The sequence below is a fragment of the Pseudochaenichthys georgianus genome, chromosome 18 (genome assembly GCF_902827115.2).
Source record: "Pseudochaenichthys georgianus chromosome 18, fPseGeo1.2, whole genome shotgun sequence".
Taxonomy (NCBI): domain Eukaryota; kingdom Metazoa; phylum Chordata; class Actinopteri; order Perciformes; family Channichthyidae; genus Pseudochaenichthys; species Pseudochaenichthys georgianus.
Window position 1 is genome coordinate 4,665,284 of NC_047520.1, and position 27,091 is coordinate 4,692,374.

The window sequence follows — 27,091 nt, forward strand, 5'->3', positions numbered from 1 at the left end:
TTCCTGGACTATATTACTCAGTTAATATCCCCTGTCACGATACAAGAATAAACCTTTTGCTACAAACTCCTGTTTTTCTGTCCGTGTTTGTATTGTGGGTTCAGTCCTGAAAAGCGATCACGGAGCTTAACAAAACACAATGAGCCCAGGAGTTTAAAAGAGTTCAAACAAGGTTTCACAGCTGCTGGTTGTTTGTGTTGAGTTGTATTCGCACTATATACTCCAGATGTACCTATATAACATGTCTATAACCCTAAAACAACACGTGTCATACACATGTGCATCTCCACAGCGCCTGTTATCTATGTGACACAAATCACAATCAGAATCAGAAACAGGTTTATTGCCAGGGTTAGGGTTCGCACATAATAGGAATTTGACTTGATGTCATGGTGCATACATAAAATATAAAAAACAAGAAATCTAAAATAAAACAAAAATATTTTACACCGTAATGAAATATAGTTAAATAGCAATAAAAATAAAGGAGTAATTTACATGGAAATAGAATGCTATGAATGAATTTTAGAATATAAACTATGACATTTGAAATAAGAATATGTGCAGAAAGGAGTATGAACATTGTGTGCATTAATGTAATGCATATAGTCTATGATGTGGCAGAGGTAAAGTGTCAGTGGGGGGGGCGGGCCTTGTTTAAGTGGCCGGTAGCGCAGGTGAAGAAACTGTTCAGGTGGCGAGAGGTTTTGGTCCCGATGGAGTGCAGCCTCCTGCCAGAGGGGAGGGGGGTGAACAGTTTGCGTTCAGGGTGGGAGGGGTTGGCCACTATCTTCCCTCCCCGCCTCAGGATCCTGGAGGCATGCAGGTCGTGGAGGGATGGCAGATTACAGCCGATCACCTTCTCTGCAGAGCGGATTACACACTGCAGCCTACCCTTATCCGTGGCTGTGGCATATACCAGATGGTGATGGAGGAGGTGAGGATGGACTCGATGATGGAGGTGTAGAAGTTCACCATCATCGTCTTTGGCAGGTTGAATTTCTTCAGCTGCCTCAGGAAGAACATCCTCTGCTGTACTTTTTTGATGAGGGAGCAGAATAACTTTAATATGAGCTTCTTTTGGTCTTGTACCACTAATCCATACCACAATACATTTCAATAATCCCAGCAACATTATTCAGGAAACCTGCAACAAGACTCTAAGCTCCGGGGTGGTGGGTCGCATTTGCCATTCGATCAGTAAGAGGAGAAAAATGCAACAAAAATTGTCAAAATCCGTTATCTGTATCTAATCAGCCCTAACTATAAGCTTTATCAAAAAGGAAGGTCTTAAGCGCACTCTTAAAAACGGATAGGGTGTCTGCCGCCCGAACACAAACTGGAAGCTGATTCCACAAATGTGGAGCTTGATAAGAAAAGGCTCTGGCTCCCATTGTACTTTTAGAGACTCTAGGAACAACCAACAACCCTGCATTCTTGGAATGCAATGCCCTAGTAGGCCAGTAGGGTATAATGAGTTATTTAAGGTGCCTGCCCATTAAGGGCTTTGTAGGCGAGAAGAAGAATGTTAAATTCTATCCTGTGTTCTATAGGGAGCCAGTGTAAGGCAGCCAGAACAGGAGTAATGTGGTCCCTTTTCCTAACTCTGGTTAGTACACGAGCTGCAGCATTTTGAATCAGCTGAAGCGACTTGACTGACTTCTTGGTACTCCCTGATAATAAGGAGTTACAATAATCCAGCCTTGAAGTAACAAATGCATGGACTAGTTTCTCTGCATCGTTTTGAGGCAAGATATGCCTGATCTTTGCAATGTTACGCAGATGGAAGTAGGCGGTCCTTGAAATTGATTTTATGTGGGCGTTAAAGGATAAATCCTGATCAAATATAACACCAAGATTCCTTACAGTCTCACTGGAGGCCAAATTAATGCCATCCATAGTTAATATATCTTTAGATAATTTGTTTCGTAGATTCTTCGGGCCAAGTACAATAACTTCAGTTTTGGTCGTGTTTAACATCAAAAAGTTGAAGGTCATCCACGTTTTTAAGTCCTTGAGGCAGTCGTGAATTTTATTTCGATGATTAATTTCATCAGGCTTGATTGATAAATATAGTTGAGTATCATCCGCATAACAATGAACGTTTACAGAAGGATTCCTTATAATATTGCCTAACGGAAGCATATATAATGTGAACAAAATAGGTCCGAGCATTGAGCCCTGTGGCACTCCATGGCTAACTTTGGTTTGCGTGGAAGATTCATCGTTAACACGTACAAACTGAGAGCGTTCAGATAGATAGGACCTACACCAGCCTAAAGCAGTTCCCTGTATGCCAACTAAGTGCTCTAGTCTTTGCAATAGGATATCCTGGTCGATAGTATCAAATGCAGCACTGAGATCGAGCAAAACAAGAATAGAGACAAGTCCCGTGTCTGAGGCTATTAGAATGTCATTTGTGACTTTAACCAGAGCTGTCTCTGTGCTATGATGTGTTCTAAAGCCAGACTGAAAATCTTCAAATAAATCATTGTTTTTTAAGTAATCACACAGCTGTTTTGCGACCGCTTTCTCAAGAATCTTTGAGAGGAACGGAAGATTAAAAATAGGTCTACGGTTGGCTAAAACCTCTGGATCGAGGTTATGCTTTTTAAGAAGAGGTTTTATCACTGCTACTTTGAATGATTGTGGAACATAGCCTGATAATAAAGACATATTCATAATATTTAATAAAGAAGTGCTAATTAATGGAAAAACTTCCTTCAACAGCTTCGTTGGAATTGGGTCTAACATGCACGTTGATGGTTTAGAAGAGAGAATCATTGAATTTAACTGTTCAAGGTTAATGGCTGAAAAGCATTCTAGTTTACTATCTAGTGTAATATTAGAACTTACGTTTCCGGGAGCTGTTGATAACACTATACTGGTCAAAGGCAAGAGGTCATTAATTTTGTTTCTAAGAGTAACAATTTTATCGTTAAAAAAGCACATAAAATCATTGCTACTGAGTGCTATGGGAATAGAAGGCTCAATCGAGCTGTGGCTCTCTGTCAGCCTGGCTACAGTGCTGAAAAGAAATCTTGCATTATTCTTATTCTCATCTATTAATGAAGAGTAATAGGCTGCTCTCGCTTTACGCAGTGCTTTCTCATATTCATTGAGAGTAATATGCCAAATTAAACGAGATTCTTCAAGTTTAGTGGAACGCCACATCCTTTCAAGTTGTCTCGACTTTTGCTTTATTTTGCGGGTTTCGGCATTATGCCATGGAGCTAATCTATGTTGTTTTATTTTTTTCTTTTTCAAAGGAGCAACAGAGTTTAATTTTATTCGCAGCGCATCTGTAGCACTATCAACAACATGATCAATTTGGGGTGGTGTACATTTTGTATAAATTTCCTCCCTTACAGGCAGACATGCTATCGAGTTAAGTATTGGTGGAATCTCTTCCTTAAATGTGGCTATAGCACTAACAGGTTTCTGCTGCAGGAGCTTTTGACTAATGCTTTGTAGTCTCGTAATAGTACTTCAAAAGTTACTAAGAAATGGTCGGATAAAGCAGGATTATGCGGTTCGACTAATAGTTGCTCAATTTCAATACCATAAGTCAGAACAAGGTCGAGAGTGTGATTATAGCAGTGGGTTGGTTTATTTACACTCTGACAGAAACCAACAGAATCTAATATAGAGTTAAATGCAACAGTAAGGCTATTTTTATCATCGTCAACATGAATATTAAAGTCACCTACGATAATTACTTTTATGTTACTGTTTTAAGTACTCAGTACTCAGTACTCAGAGAATTCTGATAAGAATTCTGAATAAGGACCTGGTGCACGATACACTGTAACAAATAAGATTGGCTGCAAAGTTTTCCAGGTCGGATGCGTAAGACTAAAAACGAGGCTTTCAAAGGAGGTATAATTTAATTTTGGTTTAGTATTGATAAGTAAACTTGAGTCAAAAGCCGCGTTCACACCGCAGGACTTTCCCTGGTACTTTAGTTCCGTTAGTACCAATAATGTCGCGTTCACACCGTCGGGACTACTCAGTGCCGGGAACTCTTTTGGAACTCTTTTGGTACTTTTTAGTCCCTGCTAGAGAGGTGGTACGAACCTGGTGACAAAAGAGTGCCAATTTATATTCTATTTCTATTGGCTGGGCGAATTGCAAACCACGCCCCGTTAGACTCTGAATTTGTTTTGTTAGGCAGCCATTTTTTCCCTCGCTACAAAACCACATCCACACCTGAGCGAGTAGGTTGTTTGTACTTGAAAGCAGTTATGACAACACGTACAGCACCGGAGCGGTGGAATGATGAGGAAGTGTCGGCGCTTCTGTCAATTTACTCAGATGCAGGGATGCAGCAGCTTCTACAAAAAGCAGTTCCCAACTCTAAATGTTTTGAGCGATGTTCGCAAAAGCTATTTGAAATGACCATCGACTCGGGCACGCTGCTGTGGGAGCTCGCTGAAACGGCGGATTCAGTCGGCTGTGAAGTGAGCAACAACGACGAAGGTAAAATAAACTACTTGTACTGGGGTTTTTAATATGCACATTACTGGTCTCAGATGTACTTTTATTTGCTCAGTAGATCGAGGTAGCCATGAGCAGGCTGAACCCGGCCCTGAGCTGGCTAATAAGATAACATCTAACTAGCTATTCTCGGCCGCCATGAAAACGTTTTGACTTGTGAATAAGTGGGCAGTGTTTTCTGTAATGTGCTTCACTAACTCATGGCACTACATTTGTTTGTTTCAGGCGAGGCAGGACAACTCGCTGGATTGGAAACGAGTGGACTGTCCTTTCCCGATCGCAACAGCAGCCGTTGCTCGTCTCCCTTTCCATCAACCAAACGCAAAAGTACGTTCACACGCACTGTAGCTTCACAATCACGTTTACTTCCTTCATGGTACAATTATGAATTATGAAACACCGTGGAAAACGTGTTTGCCTAGGCAGGCGTTTACACTTTTCGTGCCCATTTTACGCTCACAAAATTGTAAACATCCGGGCTAGGTCACATGACTTCCGGTAAGAAAACGTAACGTGTGTGTGTGTGTGTGTGTGTGTGTGTGTGTGTGTGTGTGTGTGTGTGTGTGTGTGTGTGTGTGTGTGTGTGTTTGTCTTTGTGTGTGTCTGTGAGTGTGTGTCTGTGCCTAACCCTATCAGTCGGAATAGCCCTAACAGCCTGACCGTGTCCCTTCTGCCTGTAAAACTACATGGTGATTAAATAATGTTTCCTCTTAGGAAAGCGCGCACAGGACACACATGATGAGAACTTCTTTGCCACCATCGAGACTATGGAGGACAGGCGTGCCATGGCCAGCAAGGCGATATATTGCCACTGTTTTTTAATACTGACACCTAACTTGCACTAAGGTGTGTCTGTTACATTGTTTTGAACTTCATCTTGGTGAAGTTGATGCTGAATTCACTATTTAGTAGATAATCATGTGACACTTTAACTTTGCGCTACGGTCTGTCTGCTGAGCCGACCTATTGTATTTGCCAGTGTTATGTTTTGATACTGACACTTATTGATCTGCTGCTGATAAATAAAAGATAACCTCCATGGCGATTTAACAGATAATGTATCTTGCTTATTTATCCTCTGACACTATCTTTACAGTGACCTGTGTAGCATCCTATAAATCACATGTAAGTGATTATTCTGATACCATCATGTTTCATCGGTTATAAACTGGCGAAGCTTTAGTTGTGTCCCACCCACAATGTGGCTTTGAAATAGATAATTTCATTGTATTTCAAAATGCCGTCCATCAACACAAGCACTATTTATTTATTGAAAGAGAAATGGTTAAGTTTGTAATTACCAGTGTTGTGAGTTCAATATTTTAATTAATTATAGTAAGGGAACATCTTCGGAGTTAGTGTACTGAGTTCCTCTCAGGAAGATATATAATAAAGGTGTGTTAACTGCTGAGCCTATTTAATGTGCATATGACACCTGGCAGTTTGTTATTATATTGCCACACTGTTTTGATACTGACATATTTTCTTTGCACAAAGGTGTGTCTGCACTATTGTAATTGTGCCTGTCTTGAATGTGGTAAATAAAAGAGAGAACCAAATGCACTGTACAAAGCCTTCCATTGTCCTGGAAAGGTTTCATCAGCCATCTTTGCAGGGGGTAGGCTGAGTCACCAAGAATATAGTAACCCACATCATGTCTCCCAATATTCCTTGTTACATGAGGAAGTAGACCACCCCTATCCACAAAACTAACCAGTGAGGACATGCTGAACACTCTGCTATCATGCATGCTACCTGGTAAGCCAACAAAAACACTCCAAAAGAGGCCCCTAGCATCCACAACACCCTGCAGGACGAGCGAGTGCCAGCCTTTGCGGTTGAAATACTCGTTATGGTACGCCTTCGATTCCGAACCAGCATTGCACTTACAGCATCCGACGCGTGGGTCAAATCCCTAGTTGGCTGCAATAACCCAGTTACAAAGCTGTATAACATGAGCACAAAGACAACAAGCTCATTGAACTCCATCATGTCTGAGGTCTGAAAGTAAACAAACGCCTCATACAGCGGGTGGGCTTTATACCCCCTCCCACGTGTAGTTCTTCTTCTCTCGTTTTTTTGTTGTACTCGCCGTAAAGTGGTTTTGCGGCATGCCAGTAAACCCAGAGAAGAAGAAGAAGACGAAGTGACGTCAGCGTAATCGTGCCTCAGGGAAAGTACTGCGGTGTGAATGCGATTGGCACTAGCCCCCTGGCGGATTTAGTGCCGTGGTACTTTAGTGGTACTTTAGTGCCGGCACTAAAGTACCGCAAGTCCTGCGGTGTGAAAGCGGCTAATGATTGCTGCAACTCCACCTCCTCGGCCCGTGCCTCGAGCAATATGAGTGTTGACATGGCTGGGTGGAGTGGCCTCATTTATGCTGACATATTCTTCATGTCTCAACCAAGTTTCAGTGAGACAACATATATCAATATTATAATCTGATATTAAATCATTTACCAATATTGCTTTAGATGCTAGAGATCTTGTGTTTAAGAGACCACATTTAATCTTCCTGTTTTGTTGCACTGTCGTAGTTGTTACATTTACTTTTATTAGGTTATTATGTATGACACCTCTTTTAGGTTTTACCTTAAATTGTCCTTGGGCAGACACACACACCGCTAATATTGGGTATTTTATTGGGTTCGGGATTCCTATGGATGACTGCCTAGGAGAGAGCGCAGAGAAGCGTGTAAGACTGCGACTCCGCCTCCTGGTCTCAACTCCAGTTTGTCATGGATTAAGTCCACAAAGCCCTGAAATGTTAGCCGAAATGAGATCTGCACCTTTAAAAGTAGGGTGAGTGCCGTCTCTCTTAATCAGACCAGGTTTTCCCCAGAAGGCTGTCCAATTATTTACGAAGCCCACATTGTTTGCTGGGCACCACCAAGACAACCAGCGCTGAAATGATGACATGCGGCTATACATGTCATCATTGATCAGATTGGGGAGGGGACCAGAGAAGATTACGGTGTCCGACATTGTTTTAGCATAACTACACACCGACTCTACATTAAGTTTGGTGCATTCTGATTGGCGTAAACGAACATCATTACCACCGACGTGAATAACAATCCTACTGTATTTACGTTTATCTTTAGCCAGCAGTTTAAGATGCGCCTCAACGTCGCCCGCTCTGGCCCCCGGAATGCATGTGACTGTGGAGGCTTCGGTCTCTAAATTCACGTGTCTCATAATAGAGCTACCAATAACCAGAGTTGGCTTCTCAGCGGGTGTCTCGCTGAGTGGGGAATATCTGTTAGATACGTGAACGGGTTGGTGGGGACCTGCGGGTTTCGCGTTATGCCCCTTCTGAACAGTCACCCAGCCTCCCTGCTGCTCGGGAGTTGCCGGGGGACGGCTAACCCCCTAAACCCACCAGGAGCGTCTGCGCCGCGTTACGGCCGCGTTACGGCCACATCGCGGCGGTCGTAAGGATCGCGGCCACTCTAGTCAATGGGTGCTATTCCACCACACGCGCCGCGTTACGGCTCAGACGCGTCCCAGAAGCGGCTCGGCGCAGCGCTTCTCTAAAATTAGGATGAATCCTATTTTTGACGCGGCGCAGCCGTAAGGTAAGGTCGGGCAGGCAGCCCCCCCCTCGCAGGAAGTGGAAAGGTGAGCATCCGGGCCAGGCCCATCCCGCATATATACTAATTTAGCAGATCCCCCTCCTTCATCACAACACCTCCACTACGATACGCACAATGGACGACGAGGTGTTCATAATGGAAGTGGAGAAACACACCATGTTATACGATGTAACCAATGCTTTTTACAAGGACAACATCAGAAAGGACAAGGCCTGGTTTTTAGTCGCTGCAGTTTGTGGAGTGGAAGGTAACAACTACATATTAATGTTTTAAAGTTAATTAAGAACTGCGAGGCTGCACACACGACGCTCCGCTTCCGCAACGTTTTGAAACGCGCCTGGTGTGTTAGGTCGCAGGAGGAGGTCGCAGCGTGGCGCAGCCGCAACGTAACGCGGCGCAGACGCTCCTGGTGCGTTTAGGGGGTAAGAGGAGCTACCTTTTGCTGGTGTTGTGCCGTAGATTGAAGCCTTGCCGTAGATTGAAGCCCTGTTCGCGGGGATGCGCAAACGTGATGTCATCGCCTGTATTGAGCGTTCGTCTAGTTTAATAAGCTTTTCTCTCTCTTTTGAATGATATATTTACCATCAGATTAAAAAGCAAACAGCTGAATAAATAATGTGCATACAATTGCGAGGAGGCTCGTTTTAAGGACACTTTTCAGATAGTCACAATCTTCGTATTGGACCAAATTTCGGTATTTAAGTGCAGTCCCACTCTGTTATATTCCTCCTTCCTACAGAACAGACAATGACAGGATAATATGTCATTTGTCTATAGTCCTATTTCTTAAAACCTTCTCTGTTGTTTAAGTGTCTGATAACCACGAATAGTAAGCAATTATATGACAGTAATGATATAACATATCAGACACTGTGTTATTTTCAAGCAAACCTAAGAGATAATGTGTTCAAACTGGCTTCACTCGCTTTAATTGCTCCTTTGAATGTAATTTTCCTCTGTGGTTTTCTACTCAACACATGTTTGTATTGTAATGCCACTCATATTTTATTTTGTATTGTATTTTAAGGTGACATTGAATGCTTTGAAAGGTGCCCTAAAATAAAGTGTATTATTGATCTTATATCTGTGCCTATATCACACTATTAATGTTCCTTATTTTTGATCTGCACTGTTATAACATGTTGCAGAGCAGGTATTTCTCCTGCCAGATATAGCACCCCCCCCCCTACAACTTTGTCCAGGACAGTCACAACTTCACCACAATCACACTGGTGTTGCATGTTCCCCTCTAGTTTATGCCATAGAGACTGTATATATAAAGGTTCGCCAAGCGGCAAACTCTGGGGAAGAGCCGGGACGCCAATACGGAAGTGCCACACACTGCAGTTCATCTAGTGGCCAGTAGGAGCAGGCGATTTCCATAGACCCCCATGTTAAAATGCCCAACTTTACAGCAGAAATAAACATGTTTACATCGTGGTTCAAAAAACCATATTCTCTGTATAGTTAGATTCCCCCTTCATGACTACTGTGTGGGGGGTGAATTTTTTCTCAACTCATCTGTTTAATTAATATTAAGCCTTAAATCTTTTGCTTAAATTAGGGCGTGGTCACTTTGATGGACATGTACATGCCTCATATATAACTCATATTTCTCGCATCAAATGACATCAAAACGCATTTTAATGGCCAAACTAACCTTAAAATAGGCATTTTCCACCGAGAATAAAACGAATGTCGGCCATGTTTTTTTTTTCTGCAGGGAGAAATGTGAAGATCACGTGACATAGACGCCAGCCATTGGAATGAATGGTGAAAAAAACGTAGAGATCCTACAATTTCAGAGGCGTTTTTGTAGAAATACTACGTCCTACGTTGTGGACCAACGTAGTTATTACACGTTTTTTTAAGAGACTGGGTTGAAAACTCACCTGCCTCATCTCAAACTTGCAGAGGTGGTTTGGAGTTGTATCAGGTAGAGATTCACTGGACTCTGTCCTTTAAAGGATCTTGGCACATAAAGTAATACAACATCAATCATGTTTTTTTTTTCTTTTTTCAAAACCTGTTGAAATATCTAGAAAATAACTTTATAACCCGAAATAAATAATCCCTAACCCTATTTTATCACCGTATACCGTAAAACATGTTGAATTAGGGTTAGGGTTATTTTAAAAGCATGTTTATTGGACTACATTTTTAATTTTGTAGCACTTTGAGTTTTGTTTACGCAAATGAAAAGTGCGCTTATAAATAAAATATATTATTATTATTATTATTAAATTCAAAATGGAAGAATTGCCAAAAGTACACAAATAGATCAAAGTTCAGTCAGACAACTCACTTGTTCCTTTAACATGTTTATTAGAAGCAGCATATAGTTGAGTTTGGCGACTAGGCTCGGGCCTCATCACTCCACAGATATACATAGCACGATGAGTGATGATTAAATAACTAACCCCCGGGCCTACAGGTGGGGGTGGTGGTGGGGCAGCGAGCAGCAGCGACGTGGAAGTAGCTGCACAATAGCAGCAGCAAGCAAAGCATGGAGAGAGATCTGGCAGGTTAAATAGAGCGGCAAATTAAGGAGAGTCTGTTTGGTTGGTTGTAGAGTGGTAAGGGGCGTTGTGTATGAACGCAGCATAAGTGCTTGAGTTGACTGCCTGAACTAGCTCGCAGGCTTCGCCCCATTACTGGTTTTCTTTTTTTTTGTCACTCTGAAATTACTTCAATTAATAAATCAAATGTACACGGGCCCACTCATCCCATCAGGAAAACAGACACTGACTGAAAAAGAGAATTGGACAGGTTTTGTGTTTGTGTAGTTAGAACTAAATCAAAAGTTCTTTGTGCTACCTCAGTTGAGACAGCTTAGAAATCTTTAATTATAAACATATTGTCACATTTGGTATACATTTTGATGATTGGAAGAATAATGTTATATGATTTTGGTGATTTGGTCGCCTTTTGTTTCTTTTTTCCAATATTGTCTTTAAATCCTAACACAAAGCCCTTTGAATTGCCATGTGGTTGAAAGGGGAAATACAGATAAACCTGTTTTGTAAGATCATTGTAAAACTGAGAAATGTTTGATCTTTGACCCCCATTTTAATGATAATGAAAATGATTTTACATTATTATTTCCTCGTCTCTTATCAACTGCTTTACAATAGGATAATAAAGCAACTTGTAGAATCGGATGTTACAATTTAACAGGTAACCTTTACACAACATGAAAAGGGATGGCATCAGTCAGAGTTTGTGACAGAGCGGTCGTGAATCAACAACATGAGTTTGACCAATCTATTGTTTGTGTTGCTGTTGAGCGGCTTCAGGCCCAGGATGATGGTAATGCCAATGAAACACTGTCACGCGATCCTGACATGGGGGATCTCCTGAGAGAGTTTGGTGCCGTGAGAGAAACATTAGGAGCTATGGAAACCAGGCTGAAGGAGAGTGAAACCCAGATTGTTGAACTGCAGAACAAAGGTAAAGCATCCATTAAAAAGTATCTGGAATATAGAAACAAATGACTCTTTGACTAGTTTTTCGTAAGAACCCGCAAATATGTGTGATCAGCATGTTTTGTATTTACAGAAAAAACCAGCCATCATACAACCTTCAGTGGTTTTCTGGTCACTGAAATGTGAGAATATGCATCTCTGTTGCACTTCCTGCTTGAGGGTGGCTGAACAATTCTAATCTCACTAAATATCTAACACCATGACATGTTCAAATGTAATGAAACACAAAGCTGTTGCTCATTAAATCATTAAATCAAGTCTAAAAATGTCTTCTTCAATCATTGCTTTATTAAATTCATTATGCTGCAAAGTTGACAGGGAGTTTCTTGTTTTCTGTTTCCTGAATATCTTAATATATTGAGTGTTGTGCTTTCAATTCAAAGCTCCATCTCATTGCAGCAACCTCTCAACTTAGATGTCTAACCTCCCTGATAATGCATCAGTGGAAGACACATGGAGCGAGAAACAAAGACGTGGAGAAGCTCCCACTTATTCAAATGTCAAGAAGTGCTACTTTGATACTAGCGAACCCATTTGCATTACCGTATTCAAAACTCTCCTGCTTCATCTCAAACTGGCAAAGGTGGCTCGAGTTGTATCAGATAGAGATTCACTGGACTCTGTCCCTTAAAGGATCTTGGCACATAAAGAACAACAACATCAGTCATATAACCCTTAATAATAATAAATGATCCCTAACCCTACAGTGTATGTCATCTCTCTTTATACCTTAAGACATGTTGAATAAGGGAATTAAATACTTAACTTGATCATCAGCAGACAGAAACATTTAGAGACTCATGATGATAAAATTATTTAACCCTCTGAGACCCACGGGGCCGTATACGATCCCAAAGATCACGTTGTGTTCAAAGCGTCATAACTTCTCAGCTGTTTCAGCCAGAGACATGCCGTGTTTTTCCTCTTCAACTACAAAAACGGCACTAAACAACTCTATTCAGTTTTTCATTGAGAGGCGTTTACTTATTTCGGTGAAATGAATGCATAAAGTTGTATATGCTGCGGATGGTCTCACCTTGATTCTGGCGCATCGCTCATCATTTATAGATCTATTCTCATCCACCATCTTTGTTTCTGACGTAAAGAGTGAAAGAGTCACGTTTCTGAATCGGACACTCTGAGTGGATGCAGTCACAGCCAATCGGAGTCTGATTCAGAGGGTTGCCTGTCTGTTCTGATGTTATGTTTACTGAAATGAGAGCCGGTATAATTCCACGCGCGAAATAAATAAATAAAAGTTGGAATACGTTCTTTTAGTGTTTTGAAAGTAAACAAGGACGGCACAGACGTTTACTACAGCTGAGGCTTTGGAGCAGATTTTTCAAGGGGACAATGTTGATGAAAATTCAGACGAATCTGCTCAGCATGCCATGTGTGATTGAGGACATGATATATCATGTGTACTCTTCAAAATTGGCAGGACAGAAAATGACAATTCTTCGCAAAAAAACGCCCATGGACACTGCCCAAAAGAATGGGCATAACTATTGAACAGAATACGTTAGAATCTTCTAATCAGTTATGATACAATGATAATAAATGTGTGCAATTTTCTGTGTTGAATGTTTCTTTCAATGTTATGGTTAGCAGTTCTTTTTAATGAAATAAGTAAAACATTCAAGCTCCGTTTTTTATTTATTTTTTATTTATGGGCAAATATCCCCTATTATAGTGTATATAAGTCTCTAATGAGTGACACATATCATTAGCTGAGGTTGTGTTGATTTCTGGGATGTGTAAAACTTGATTTTACTGCAAAGAAATGACAATTTATTAGGCAAAACACAAAAATATACAAAAACAGAAATGTCCTATGTGGGTCTCAGAGGGTTCAGTTCAGACGAGAAGTAAAAACAGTGAAAACTAAATGTTTATGTTACATGAAATATAGATATGTGGTGAAATGAAACCTGCTACATTTACTTTTAGAGGAAAATACATTAACACATTGATAAGGATACCTAGAGAAAGAAATATGTGTCTCTTTCTTTTCTCATGGTCTCTCCTGGTGTTTTTACTGAAGCTTAATGTGCAGATTTTAAATAACCTCTACATTAATGAAGCAGTGGCCAGTCATATACTGTGAGCATAGCACCTGTGATTATTGTAATAAGATCTGGATGGACAATATCTGATTATAAGTGCAATTTTGTGAGAAATGTCCAATTGGGCATTATGTTAATAAAAAGGCCTAATAGCACAGGACTTATACACAATGGGTTCTGTAGTAATGATAGACAGTAAATGAAGAAAGTCTGCCATCAAGTGTTGACCAAAGATGTCACAGGTGCCACAGATGGAAACCCAAGCAGTACTTACTCTGTGTGAGGAAATACGAGGTGTGTATGTCACATGGTGAAGTATTTTAATATATTGCTTGGTTTTCGTGTGTTTCATACTTTTTATTATGATTTTATTGTGTGCTTTTATTCTGAAGTGTTTGCACTGTTGAAGTTTATCTGGTTTTACTTTTAAGCATGCTTTTATTTGAAATGTTTTAACCTACTTCCACCATGATGACTGGGACGATTAGCAGCACCTGGGGCCAATCATGGCCGACCTAAAAGTGGAGAGAGAACCCAGGAGAGCAGGAGCTCAAAGGAAGAGGACAGGAGGAGACGCAGCCGAGCAGACAGAACATATCGAGAGACAAACGGCAGTCCAGAGCGTGAAGCCAAGGACAGAAGAGGGCAGAGTTTAGAGCCCTTATTTCGTACTACTGTCCAACGAAAGACCTGATTTGTCCTTAAAAGACAAGTGACTGCCGTTTGTCTGTTTTTAGAGTGGGAGCCGAGCTGGAGCAGCGGGCGGAGTGCAGAAGTGTTCCCCCCTCATGAGCCTTGATGTTAAAGAAAATACTTTTTAAGCCCTTTTAGCTTGTGACATTGTTTTGATTGTGTAGTTTTAGTTTTTACTAAAGTTTTTATGTCCAATAATACATTATTTTTTAACCTTTTAAACTTGAGTAGTTTGGCTCTTGATTGCCCATCACGCTCTCTCCCCGATTTAGAAGAACCCTTTCTCTCTTCCTACATGTCCACCCCTCCTTTACATATATACAGTGTATGTCACATGCTGACACTTTTCTTCTTCTTTTTCCAAATATTTCTCACTCACTTCTCGTATTGTAGAAGTGTAAATTCCAATACCAATGTTATTTATCTTGCTTATGAAAGAGTGCCTCTGCAACTTCACAGCAACAGAGCAGGAAACCATAATCTGTGAAAATATTCAAGAACAAGTTCCTCTCATGTTAGAGGCAGAGCTGGAGTATGACGGGGGATCAACACCAATCTTCCGGTGGGAGGTCACTGAGGTCGTTAAACAACTCCACAGTGGCAAAGCCCCGGGGGTGGATGAGATCCGCCCGGAAATGCTGAAGGCTCTGGGTGTTGAGGGACTGTCATGGTTGACACGTCTCATCAACGTTGCGTGGAAGTCGGAAACAGTGCCGAAGGAGTGGCAGACCGGGGTGGTGGTCCCCCTTTTCAAAAAGGGGGATCAGAGGGTGTGTGCCAATTACAGAGGCATCACACTACTCAGCCTCCCCGGGAAAGTTTACTCCAAGGTACTTGAAAGGAGGGTCAGGCCGATTGTCGAACCTCAGATTGAGGAGGAACAATGCGGATTCCGTCCTGGTCGTGGAACGACGGATCAGCTTTTTACTCTCGCAAGGATCCTGGAGGGGGCCTGGGAGTACGCTTATCCGGTCTACATGTGTTTTGTAGACTTGGAGAAGGCGTATGACCGGGTTCCCAGGGAGTTACTGTGGGAGGTGCTGCGGGAGTATGGGGTGAGGGGGTCTCTACTCAGGGCCATCCAATCTCTGTACTCCCAAAGCGAGAGCTGTGTCCGGGTCCTCGGCAGTAAGTCGGACCCATTTCCGGTGAGGGTTGGCCTCCGCCAGGGCTGCGCTTTGTCACCAATCCTGTTTGTAATATACATGGATCGGATTTCGAGGCGTAGTCGTGGGGGAGGGGGTCTGCAGTTCGGTGGAGTAAGGATTGCACCACTGCTTTTTGCAGATGATGTGGTTCTGATGGCTTCATCGGTCTGCGACCGTCAGCACTCACTGGATCGGTTCGCAACCGAGTGTGAAGCGGCTGGGATGAGGATCAGCACCTCCAAATCTGAGGCCATGGTTCTCAGCAGGAAACCGATGGACTGTCCACTCCAAGTAGGGAATGAGTCCTTACCCCAAGTGAAGGAGTTCAAGTATCTCGGGGTCTTGTTCTCGAGTGAGGGAACAATGGAGCGTGAGATGGGCCGGAGAATCGGAGCAGCGGGAGCGGTATTGCAGTCGCTTTACCGCACCGTTGTGACGAAAAGGGAGCTGAGTCAGAAGGCAAAGCTCTCTGTCTACCGGGCCATTTTCGTTCCTACCCTCACCTATGGTCATGAAGGATGGGTCATGACCGAAAGAACGAGATCGCGGATACAAGCGGCCGAGATGGGTTTCCTCCGCCGGGTGGCTGGTGTCTCCCTTAGAGATAAGGTGAGAAGTTCGGTCATCAGGGAGGGACTCGGAGTTGAGCCGCTCCTCCTTCGCGTCGAAAGAAGCCAGTTGAGGTGGTTCGGGCACCTAGTTAGGATGCCACCTGGGCGCCTCCCTAGGGAGGTGTTCCAGGCACGTCCAGCTGGGAAGAGACCAAGGGGTAGACCTAGGACCAGGTGGAGGGATTATATCTCTTCGCTGGCCTGGGAGCGCCTTGGGATCCCCCAGTCAGAGCTGGTTGATGTCGCCAGGGAAAAGAAAGTTTGGGGCTCTCTGCTGGAACTGCTACCCCCGCGACCCGACCACGGATAAGCGGGAGAAGATGGATGGATGGATGGATGAAGTTCCTCTCAAGCAGAAAGCGTCAGTTCCTCACAAGAAGTTGAACCTGGGGTCCTTGCATTAAACCTCATCTGCTGGAATGTGGTTTGTGCCTGTTGAGGTAAAAACTGTGAACCAAAACGTCCATGAGCGATAACGTGTACCCGGTGCTTTGGGGGCCAACTTCATCTTCTTCATCTTCAGCCTTTCTCTCTGCAGCCGGTTGAGAAATATACCGTCCATGTCATCTTTGATTAATATTCACACTTCTGTCACCTTTGGCATCCATTTTGATGATCAGGAGAATAATGTTAAATGATTTTGGGTATACATTCTTCTTTTGAGTCGTCCTTAGTTACTTGTTGTCTTTAATTTCTTACACCCTGTCAGTCTTTTGAATTGCCATGTTGTTGAAAGGTGCAATACATATACATCTGTTTAGTGAGGTCATTGTAATACTAAAACATGGTCAATCTTTGACTCCATATTAATGATAACAACATACATTTTCCAGAACATATATTAGTTTTTCCTTATTTTCTATTACCTGGATAATAACGCTGATTGGTTACCTGGCAGATATGAAGTGAATACTTTTTCCTCATTGCAACATGAGCCTTGTTTCAAAGGGGATGTAAATAAATAACAAGTCATCATTTAAAAACATATAAAAGCAGCCAAACGATTCATATTATAGAAAAACGTGTCACCATTAATCTTTAGTTCATTTTTGAGCAAATACACCACGGTAAAGGCTTGAGAGTGTTCATCAAATAGTTTCTACTTTCTCTGTTGTACTTACATTTGCCTTAACACTAAAACAATAAGCTGAAAGTCAGAAAACTACTAAATGAAGAGGTGGAAATGTTTCCGTATCGCACAGAAGTACATATTACTCGTGAGAATATTGATTGATGCTTCAAGCCATTTATTTGACAATATTTAGAGCAACACAAACAGGATTTGAATACAGCTTCACACACACTTTCAGTAACAGAGAAAGTACACACAGTTGTGGGGAATATAAACTCTGAGAAAGGGAAACTTGTTATGGTGCTTTGGTAGATCCTTTGATGTGAGACCTTTTTGGGTCAAATAACGCTTAGTCTAGTTTGACAGTTTTTCACAGACTGACAATTATCTGAATTGACACGTTATAAAAGATGATAACCAACAGTTTACTATAGACAATCAACCAATTAACTTCGAGGTAAGATGACGACAAACTTTCAACAAACAGGTGTGTGTACAGTTTTCTGATTACATTGAAAATAGCCGAGAATCCACGCGTTAATCCATGTAGCCACCAGTTATAATGACCGAGGTCAACAAGTAGCAGGTGTTATAATGCAGCATAAGAACAAAATAACATGTTTTCATGGAAGCAAAAAAGGCCTAATTCAGCTAAGCTTGACAGAGGTTTAGATCTGGACTCCAATGTCTACTAACGCCTCTAACAACGTTTTAATCTTCTAATAAGGACAGTGTGGACCAGTCCAGGTTGGCTTACTGGCGCTAGGGTTTTACATAATGGACAGGATAGAATTTATCACCATCTTTCTTACAATTCACTGTCACAGAGTGGTTTTCTGGCTCTACTCTTGTAACCTTGCAGCTGGTATTGACATGGACAGTGTTAAGCTTAATTTTTGACTGAGTGGTACATGCGTTCTCGTTACATATCTTGCAATCGAAAATTGATTGATAGTCGATCTGCGTCATGAAGGTCTGTTTGGGTCTGTGTTCGTCACAGAGGCCAAAATGTGTTATGTACCTGAATAAACAAGATCATCGTTTCACTGCAAAGTAAATGGCATTGATAAAGTGCAACACTTAAGACTGAATCAGTAGTGTGGTAGCTAAATGAAACAGTCCTGCCTTTAAGTGCAGTTAATATGAATCTCCATCTCATGTAAATGTATTTCTGAATAAACATATTGACTTAACCATTTAACTCACTTTTCCCAAGTAACCAAATCTTCTGGAATGGCACTATCCTGAAAGACGTGTCTGCAAAGAAATCTCTTGTTATCTTTGACGTTTTTGACAGCTTGACATTCTTCAGCAGTTAAACCATCAACAAGGGCGAGAGTGGCCATAAAGATGATAACGACAGTGATGGTCATCTTGTCTAGAGCGGGAGAACGAGAAATATAAAAGTAAGATGTTAATGTATGAACATACAATAATGTATTAATTGTATAGAGAGGTGCAGTGACGCGTCCTAAAACCCGGAAGAAAGCTGCGCATGGGTTCCCTCGACAAAAAAGCAATGAGATTTCTCAATAGGATTTTGGACATTTATAATTTTCGATTCATAAATCTATCGATCATAAATATATCGATTATATTTATGATTATAAAAGTAGGTTAGACATATGGATATTATCCGGCTGAACAAAATATGCATTCATCTAACAGGTTCGTTTTCCACAGACCTTATTTCCAGCTATTTTCCAAAATCCTATGGAGAAATCCCATTGCTTTTTTTTTTAGGTAAACCGAGTGCAGCTTACTTCCGGGTTTTAGGACGCGTCACAGCACCAGTCTATTAAAATATCAATTAAAACACAACATATATTCTTCAATATGTTTGTATTACTTACGTGTTTGTAGGCGAGCGAGCAGAGATCTGTTCCACTTCGATCAGTCAGCTGGACGATTGAATCCTCAGCTGGATGGAGCTGCTTTAGTAGTTTCTAAAGAGATAAAGATAGAGTGCGTCATGTTGGGCGTCCCCACCTCAGAGGGGCTGTGGCCACGGAGCAGGCGCTCGCGAAAGAAAAAACCTGCATAACGTAGTGAATACGTTTCAGACTACGCCCTCTTGATAAATGATATGGAAAGCAGCTGCAATGGCTCATGGATCCACCAGGTAGAGCTTTGATGGAAGCTGCCACACTGGAACCCCGACTCCAAATCATTTGAATAAAGCTCCCATTCATTCAAATGTCAAGAAGTGCTACTTTGATACTAGCGAACCCATTTGCATTACAGTATTCAAAACTCACCTTCTTTATCTCAAACTGGCAAAGGTTGGCCATAGTTGTATCAGATAGAGATTCACTGGACTGTGTCCCTTAAAGTATCATGCCACATAAAGAAAATACAAAGTCAATCATGTTTTATTCTTTTTAAACGGGTGGAAATATCTAGAAAATGACCTTAAATAAATAATCCCTAACCCTTTCTCACCGTATTCCATAAGACATGTTGAATTAGTGTTAGGTTTACCTTAAAAGTAGGATGCTGAAAACAGCTCTATGATGACTAAACATGGACGGTGTCTTTATAGAACATGATGGGCATCAATTACAAAGTCTCTGTTATATAGAAACAAATGTAGGCCCGCAAATACAGTATGTGTGATCAGCATGTGTTGTATTATGGAAAACCCCAGCGTGACATTCAGTGCAGCAACAGGAGGAGCAGGACATGACATTGGACCCTCCAACAGACATCACTTTAATCTACAGAACCGTGATTCACAAACATTGGTGGAGCCTACAGTCCATCCACAGGTAAAGCTCAGGTACTAGTTACTTAAATAGATAAACTGACTTCCTGTCTCATAATATATATTTTCACTGAGGCAATAAAGCAATGGAATAAATATAAGTATGTTAATGGTGATTTGACTTCTTAAGCATAGTGTGACCAACACCCCCCTGTAGCTACACAGGTGTCTTCTTTTGCCCCTGGTGGCAGGTGTTTATTACTTTACCCTCTTCTTTCATGCTGGATTGACTCATGGCACCAACTACTTCTTACAGAAAACAATCAACTAATGATCGCGACCCGGATCACGTGTCGACCTCAGACACAGCTGATAATGGAGGAAACGCAGTGTTCCTGCAGCTGAAGAAGGAGGACCAGGTGTACGTGCTCACGACTGACAACTCCTATGTTTTGGGGGACCGGCATCATACAACCTTCAGTGGTTTTTGGTCACTGAATGTGAGAATATGCATCTCTGTTGCACTTCCTTGCTTGAGGGTGGCTGAACAATTCTAATCTCACTAAATATCTAACACCCAGGACATGTTTCAATGTAATGAAACACAAAGCTGTTGCCTCATTAAATCATAAAATCAAGTCTCTAACAAATGTCTTCTTCAATCATTGCTTATTAAATTCATTATGCTGCAAAGTTGACAGGGAGTTTCTTGTTTTCTGTTTCCTGAATATCTTAATATATTGAGTGTTGTGCTTTCAATTCAAAGCTCCATCTCATTGCAGCAACCTCTCAACTTAGATGTCTAACCTCCCTGATAATGCATCAGGGAAGACACATGGAGCGAGAAACAAAGACGTGGAAGAAGCTCCCACTTATTTCAAATGTCAAGAAGTGCTACTTTGATACTAGCGAACCCATTTGCATTACCGTATTCAAAACTATCCTGCTCATCCAAACTGGCAAAGGTGGCTCGAGTTGTATCAGATAGAGATTCACTGGACTCTGTCCCTTAAAGGATCTTGGCACATAAAGAACAACAACATCCAAGGGTTGTAACTTTGGTTTGAGAAGTGGGGGGGGACACAAAACAGGGGGTCCTCCGCAATGAAACATTGTTCTCGATTTAATTCCATTTCCTGCCTTTCTACAAATATATTAGGGACTGTGGTGTTAACTAATCCAAGAAAAATGTGTAGTTGTAATGAGTGCGCAAGCTTATCTAGAATTCCTCTCCATGTGAGCCTGTTTTATTTGTGATGACCTCAACATCCTCTGGGGGGGGGCTTCTAATCTCCGTTAGCTCCGAGCTAGCACCAGATGCTAACAACAACCCCCGTAACTCTCTCTGTCTCTCTCTGTCTCTCTCTCTGTCTCACATCACATTTTGAAAAGTGGGGGGACATGTCCCCCCTGTCCCCCAGTGGAAATTACGCCATGACAACATCAATCATGTTTTATTCATGTATTTTTTAACAAAACCTCTGAAAATATCTAGAAAATAGCCCTATAACCCCTTAATAATAATACATGATCCCTAACCCTACAGTGTATGTCATCTCTCTTTATACCTTAAGACATGTTGAATAAGGGAATTAAATACTTAACTTGATCATCAGCAGACAGAAACATTTAGAGACTCATGATGATAAAATGATTTAACAGATGAGAATTAAACAGTGAAAACTAAATGTTTATGTTACATGAACTATAGATATGTGGTGAAATGAACCTGCTACATTTACTTTTAGAGGAAAATACATTAACACATTGATAAGGATACCTAGAGAAAGAAATATGTGTCTCTTTCTTTTCTCATGGTCTCTCCTGGTGTTTTTACTGAAGCTCATGTGCAGATTTTAAATAACCTCTACATTATGAAGCAGTGGCCAGTTCATTATACTGTGAGCATAGCCCGGTGATGATTGTAATAACATCTGGATGGACAATATCTGATTATAAGTGCAATTTTGTGAGGAATGTCCAATTGGGCATTATGTTAATAAAAAGGCCTAATAGCACAGGACTTATACACAATGGGTTCTGTAGTAATGACAGACAGTTAATGAAGAAAGTCTGCCATCAAGTGTTGACCAGAGATGTCACAGGTGCCACAGATGGAAACCCAAGCAGTACTTACTCTGTGTGAGGAAATACCAGGTGTGTATGTCACATGGTGAAGTATTTTAATATATTGCTTGGTTTTTGTGTGTTTCATACTTTTTATTATGATTTTATTGTGTGCTTTTATTCTGAAGTGTTTGCACTGTTGAAGTTTATCTGGTTTTACTTTTAAGCATGCTTTTATTTGAAATGTTTTAACCTACTTCCACCATGATGACTGGGACGATTAGCAGCACCTGGGGCCAATCATGGCCGACCTAAAAGTGGAGAGAGAACCCAGGAGAGCAGGAGCTCAAAGGAAGAGGACAGGAGGAGACGCAGCCGAGCAGACAGAACATATCGAGAGACAAACGGCAGTCCAGAGCGTGAAGCCAAGGACAGAAGAGGGCAGAGTTTAGAGCCCTTATTTCGTACTACTGTCCAACGAAAGACCTGATTTGTCCTTAAAAGACAAGTGACTGCCGTTTGTCTGTTTTTAGAGTGGGAGCCGAGCTGGAGCAGCGGGCGGAGTGCAGAAGTGTTCCCCCCTCATGAGCCTTGATGTTAAAGAAAATACTTTTTAAGCCCTTTTAGCTTGTGACATTGTTTTGATTGTGTAGTTTTAGTTTTTACTAAAGTTTTTATGTCCGATAATACATTATTTTAACCTTTTAAACTTGAGTAGTTTGGCTCTTGATTGCCCATCACGCTCTCTCCCCGATTTAGAAGAACCCTTTCTCTCTTCCTACATGTCCACCCCTCCTTTACATATATACAGTGTATGTCACATGCTGACACTTTTCTTCTTCTTTTTCCAAATATTTCTCACTCACTTCTCGTATTGTAGAAGTGTAAATTCCAATAACAAATGTATTTATCTTGCTTATGAAAGAGTGCCTCTGCAACTTCACAGCAACAGAGCAGGAAACCATAATCTGTGAAAAATATTCAAGAACAAGTTCCTCTCAAGCAGAAAGCGTCAGTTCCTCACAAGAAGTTGAACCTGGGGTCCTTGCATTAAACCTCATCTGCTGGAATGTGGTTTGTGCCTGTTGAGGTAAAAACTGTGAACCAAAATGTCCATGAGCGATAACGTGTACCCAGTGCTTTGGGGGCCAACTTCATCTTCTTCATCTTCAGCCTTTCTCTCTGCAGCCGGTTGAGAAATATACCGTCCATGTCATCTTTGATTAATATTCACACTTCTGTCACCTTTGGCATCCATTTTGATGATCAGGAGAATAATGTTAAATGATTTTGGGTATACATTCTTCTTTTGAGTCGTCCTTAGTTACTTGTTGTCTTTAATTTCTTACACCCTGTCAGTCTTTTGAATTTCCATGTTGTTGAAAGGTGCAATACATATACATCTGTTTAGTGAGGTCATTGTAATACTAAAACATGGTCAATCTTTGACTCCATATTAATGATAACAACATACATTTTCCAGAACATATATTAGTTTTTCCTTATTTTCTATTACCTGGATAATAACGCTGATTGGTTACCTGGCAGATATGAAGTGAATACTTTTTCCTCATTGCAACATGAGCCTTGTTTCAAAGGGGATGTAAATAAATAACAAGTCATCATTTAAAAACATATAAAAGCAGCCAAACGATTCATATTATAGAAAAACGTGTCACCATTAATCTTTAGTTCATTTTTTGAGCAATACACCACGGTAAAGGCTTGAGAGTGTTCATCAAATAGTTTCTACTTTCTCTGTTGTACTTACATTTGCCTTAACACTAAAACAATAAGCTGAAAGTCAGAAAACTACTAAATGAAGAGGTGGAAATGTTTCCGTATCGCACAGAAGTACATATTACTCGTGAGAATATTGATTGATGCTTCAAGCCATTTATTTGACAATATTTAGAGCAACACAAACAGGATTTGAATACAGCTTCACACACACTTTCAGTAACAGAGAAAGTACACACAGTTGTGGGGAATATTAAACTCTGAGAAAGGAAACTTGTTATGGTGCTTTGGTAGATCCTTTGATGTGAGACCTTTTTGGGTCAAATAACGCTTAGTCTAGTTTGACAGTTTTTCACAGACTGACAATTATCTGAATTGACACGTTATAAAAGATGATAACCAACAGTTTACTATAGACAATCAACCAATTAACTTCGAGGTAAGATGACGACAAACTTTCAACAAACAGGTGTGTGTACAGTTTTCTGATTACATTGAAAATAGCCGAGAATCCACGCGTTAATCCCATGTAGCCACCAGTTATAATGACCGAGGTCAACAAGTAGCAGGTGTTATAATGCAGCATAAGAACAAAATAACATGTTTTCATGGAAGCAAAAAAGGCCTAATTCAGCTAAGCTTGACAGAGGTTTAGATCTGGACTCCAATGTCTACTAACGCCTCTAACAACGTTTTAATCTTCTAATAAGGACAGTGTGGACCAGTCCAGGTTGGCTTACTGGCGCTAGGGTTTTACATAATGGACAGGATAGAATTTATCACCATCTTTCTTACAATTCACTGTCACAGAGTGGTTTTCTGGCTCTACACTTGTAACCTTGCAGCTGGTATTGACATGGACAGTGTTAAGCTTCATTTTTGACTGAGTGGTACATGCTTTCTCGTTACATATCTTGCAATCGAAAATTGATTGATAGTCGATCTGCGTCATGAAGGTCTGTTTGGGTCTGTGTTCGTCACAGAGGCCAAAATGTGTTATGTACCTGAATAAACAAGATCATCGTTTCACTGCAAAGTAAATGGCATTGATAAAGTGCAACACTTAAGACTGAATCAGTAGTGTGGTAGCTAAATGAAACAGTCCTGCCTTTAAATGCAGTTAATATGAATCTCCATCTTATGCAAATGCTTTTCTAAATAAGCGTATTGACTTAACCATTTAACTCACGTTGTCCAGGCAGCCTCATCTGCTGGAAAGGCACTATCCTGAAAGACGTGTCTGCAAAGAAATCTCTTGTTATCTTTGACGTTTTTGACAGCTTGACATTCTTCAGCAGTTAAACCATCAACAAGGGCGAGAGTGGCCATAAAGATGATAACGACAGTGATGGTCATCTTGTCTAGAGCGGGAGAACGAGAAATATAAAAGTAAGAGGTTAATGTATGAACATACAATAATGTATTAATTGTATAGAGAGGTGCAGTGACGCGTCCTAAAACCCGGAAGAAAGCTGCGCATGGGTTCCCTCGACAAAAAAGCAATGAGATTTCTCAATAGGATTTTGGACATTTATAATTTTCGAATCATAAATCTATCGATCATAAATATATCGATTATATTTATGATTATAAAAGTAGGTTAGACATATGGATATTATCCGGCTGAACAAAATATGCATTCATCTAACAGGTTCGTTTTCCACAGACCTTATTTCCAGCTATTTTCCAAAATCCTATGGAGAAATCCCATTGCTTTTTTTTTTAGGTAAACCGAGTGCAGCTTACTTCCGGGTTTTAGGACGCGTCACAGCACCAGTCTATTAAAATATCAATTAAAACACAACATATATTCTTCAATATGTTTGTATTACTTACGTGTTTGGAGGCGAGCGAGCAGAGATCTGTTCCACTTCGATCAGTCAGCTGGACGATTGAATCCTCAGCTGGATGGAGCTGCTTTAGTAGTTTCTAAAGAGATAAAGATAGAGTGCGTCATGTTGGGCGTCCCCACCTCAGAGGGGCTGTGGCCACGGAGCAGGCGCTCGCGAAAGAAAAAACCTGCATAACGTAGTGAATACGTTTCAGACTTGTTACGCCCTCTTGATAAATGATATGGAAAGCAGCTGCAATGGCTCATGGATCCACCAGGTAGAGCTTTGATGGAAGCTGCCACACTGGAACCCCGACCCCAAATCATTTGAATAAAGCTCCCATTCATTCAAATGTCAAGAAGTGCTACTTTGATACTAGCGAACCCATTTGCATTACAGTATTCAAAACTCACCTTCTTTATCTCAAACTGGCAAAGGTTGGCCATAGTTGTATCAGATAGAGATTCACTGGACTGTGTCCCTTAAAGTATCATGCCACATAAAGAAATACAAAGTCAATCATGTTTTATTCTTTTTAAATGGGTGGAAATATCTAGAAAATGACCTTAAATAAATAATCCCTAACCCTTTCTCACCGTATTCCATAAGACATGTTGAATTAGTGTTAGGTTTACCTTAAAAGTAGGATGCTGAAAACAGCTCTATTGATGACTAAACATGGAGGTGTCTTTATAGAACATGATAGGCATCAATTACAAAGTCTCTGTTATATAGAAACAAATGTAGGCCCGCAAATACAGTATGTGTGATCAGCATGTTTTGTATTATGGAAAACCCCAGCGTGATATTCAGTGCAGCAACAGGAGGAGCAGGACATGACATTGGACCCTCCAACAGACATCACTTTAATCTACAGAACCGTGATCACAAACATTGGTGGAGCCTACAGTCCATCCACAGGTAAAGCTCAGGTACTTAGTTACTTTAAATAGATAAACTGACTTCCTGTCTCATAATATATATTTTCACTGAGGCAATAAAAGCAATAGAATAAAATAAAGTAGTTAATGGTGATTTGACTTCTTAAGACATACATGTGACCAACACCCTGTAGCTTCCACAGGTGTCTTCTTTGCCCCGGTGGCAGGTGTTTATTACTTTACCCTCTTCTTTCATGCTGGATTGACTCATGGCACCAACTTACTTCTTTACAGAAACAATCAACTAATGCTCGCGACCAGTGATCACGGGTCGACCTCAGACACAGCTGATAATGGAGGAACGCAGTGTTCCTGCAGCTGAAGCAAGGAGACCAGGTGTACGTGCTCACGACTGACAACTCCTATGTTTGGGGGACCGGCCATCATACAACCTTCAGTGGTTTTCTGGTCACTGAAATGTGAGAATATGCATCTCTGTTGCACTTCCTGCTTGAGGGTGGCTGAACAATTCTAATCTCACTAAATATCTAACACCATGACATGTTCAAATGTAATGAAACACAAAGCTGTTGCTCATTAAATCATTAAATCAAGTCTAAAAATGTCTTCTTCAATCATTGCTTTATTAAATTCATTATGCTGCAAAGTTGACAGTGAGTTTCTTGTTTTCTGTTTCCT

At 41.0% G+C, this 27,091-nt stretch overlaps 1 long non-coding RNA gene and 1 pseudogene across 1 annotated transcript; one reads left to right on the top strand and one right to left on the bottom strand.

Moving 5' to 3' along the window:
• The first annotated feature begins 11,296 nt into the window (after positions 1 to 11,296).
• LOC117463497 (complement C1q tumor necrosis factor-related protein 3-like) lies at positions 11,297 to 26,875 on the top strand (annotated as a pseudogene).
• On the bottom strand, positions 23,862 to 25,605 carry LOC117463501 (uncharacterized). The gene is made up of 3 exons (XR_004553935.1): positions 25,516 to 25,605; positions 24,869 to 25,040; positions 23,862 to 24,683 (listed from the first exon to the last, which is right to left on the bottom strand). It is a non-coding gene; the product is annotated as an uncharacterized lncRNA (long non-coding RNA).
• Positions 26,876 to 27,091: the final 216 nt, after the last annotated feature.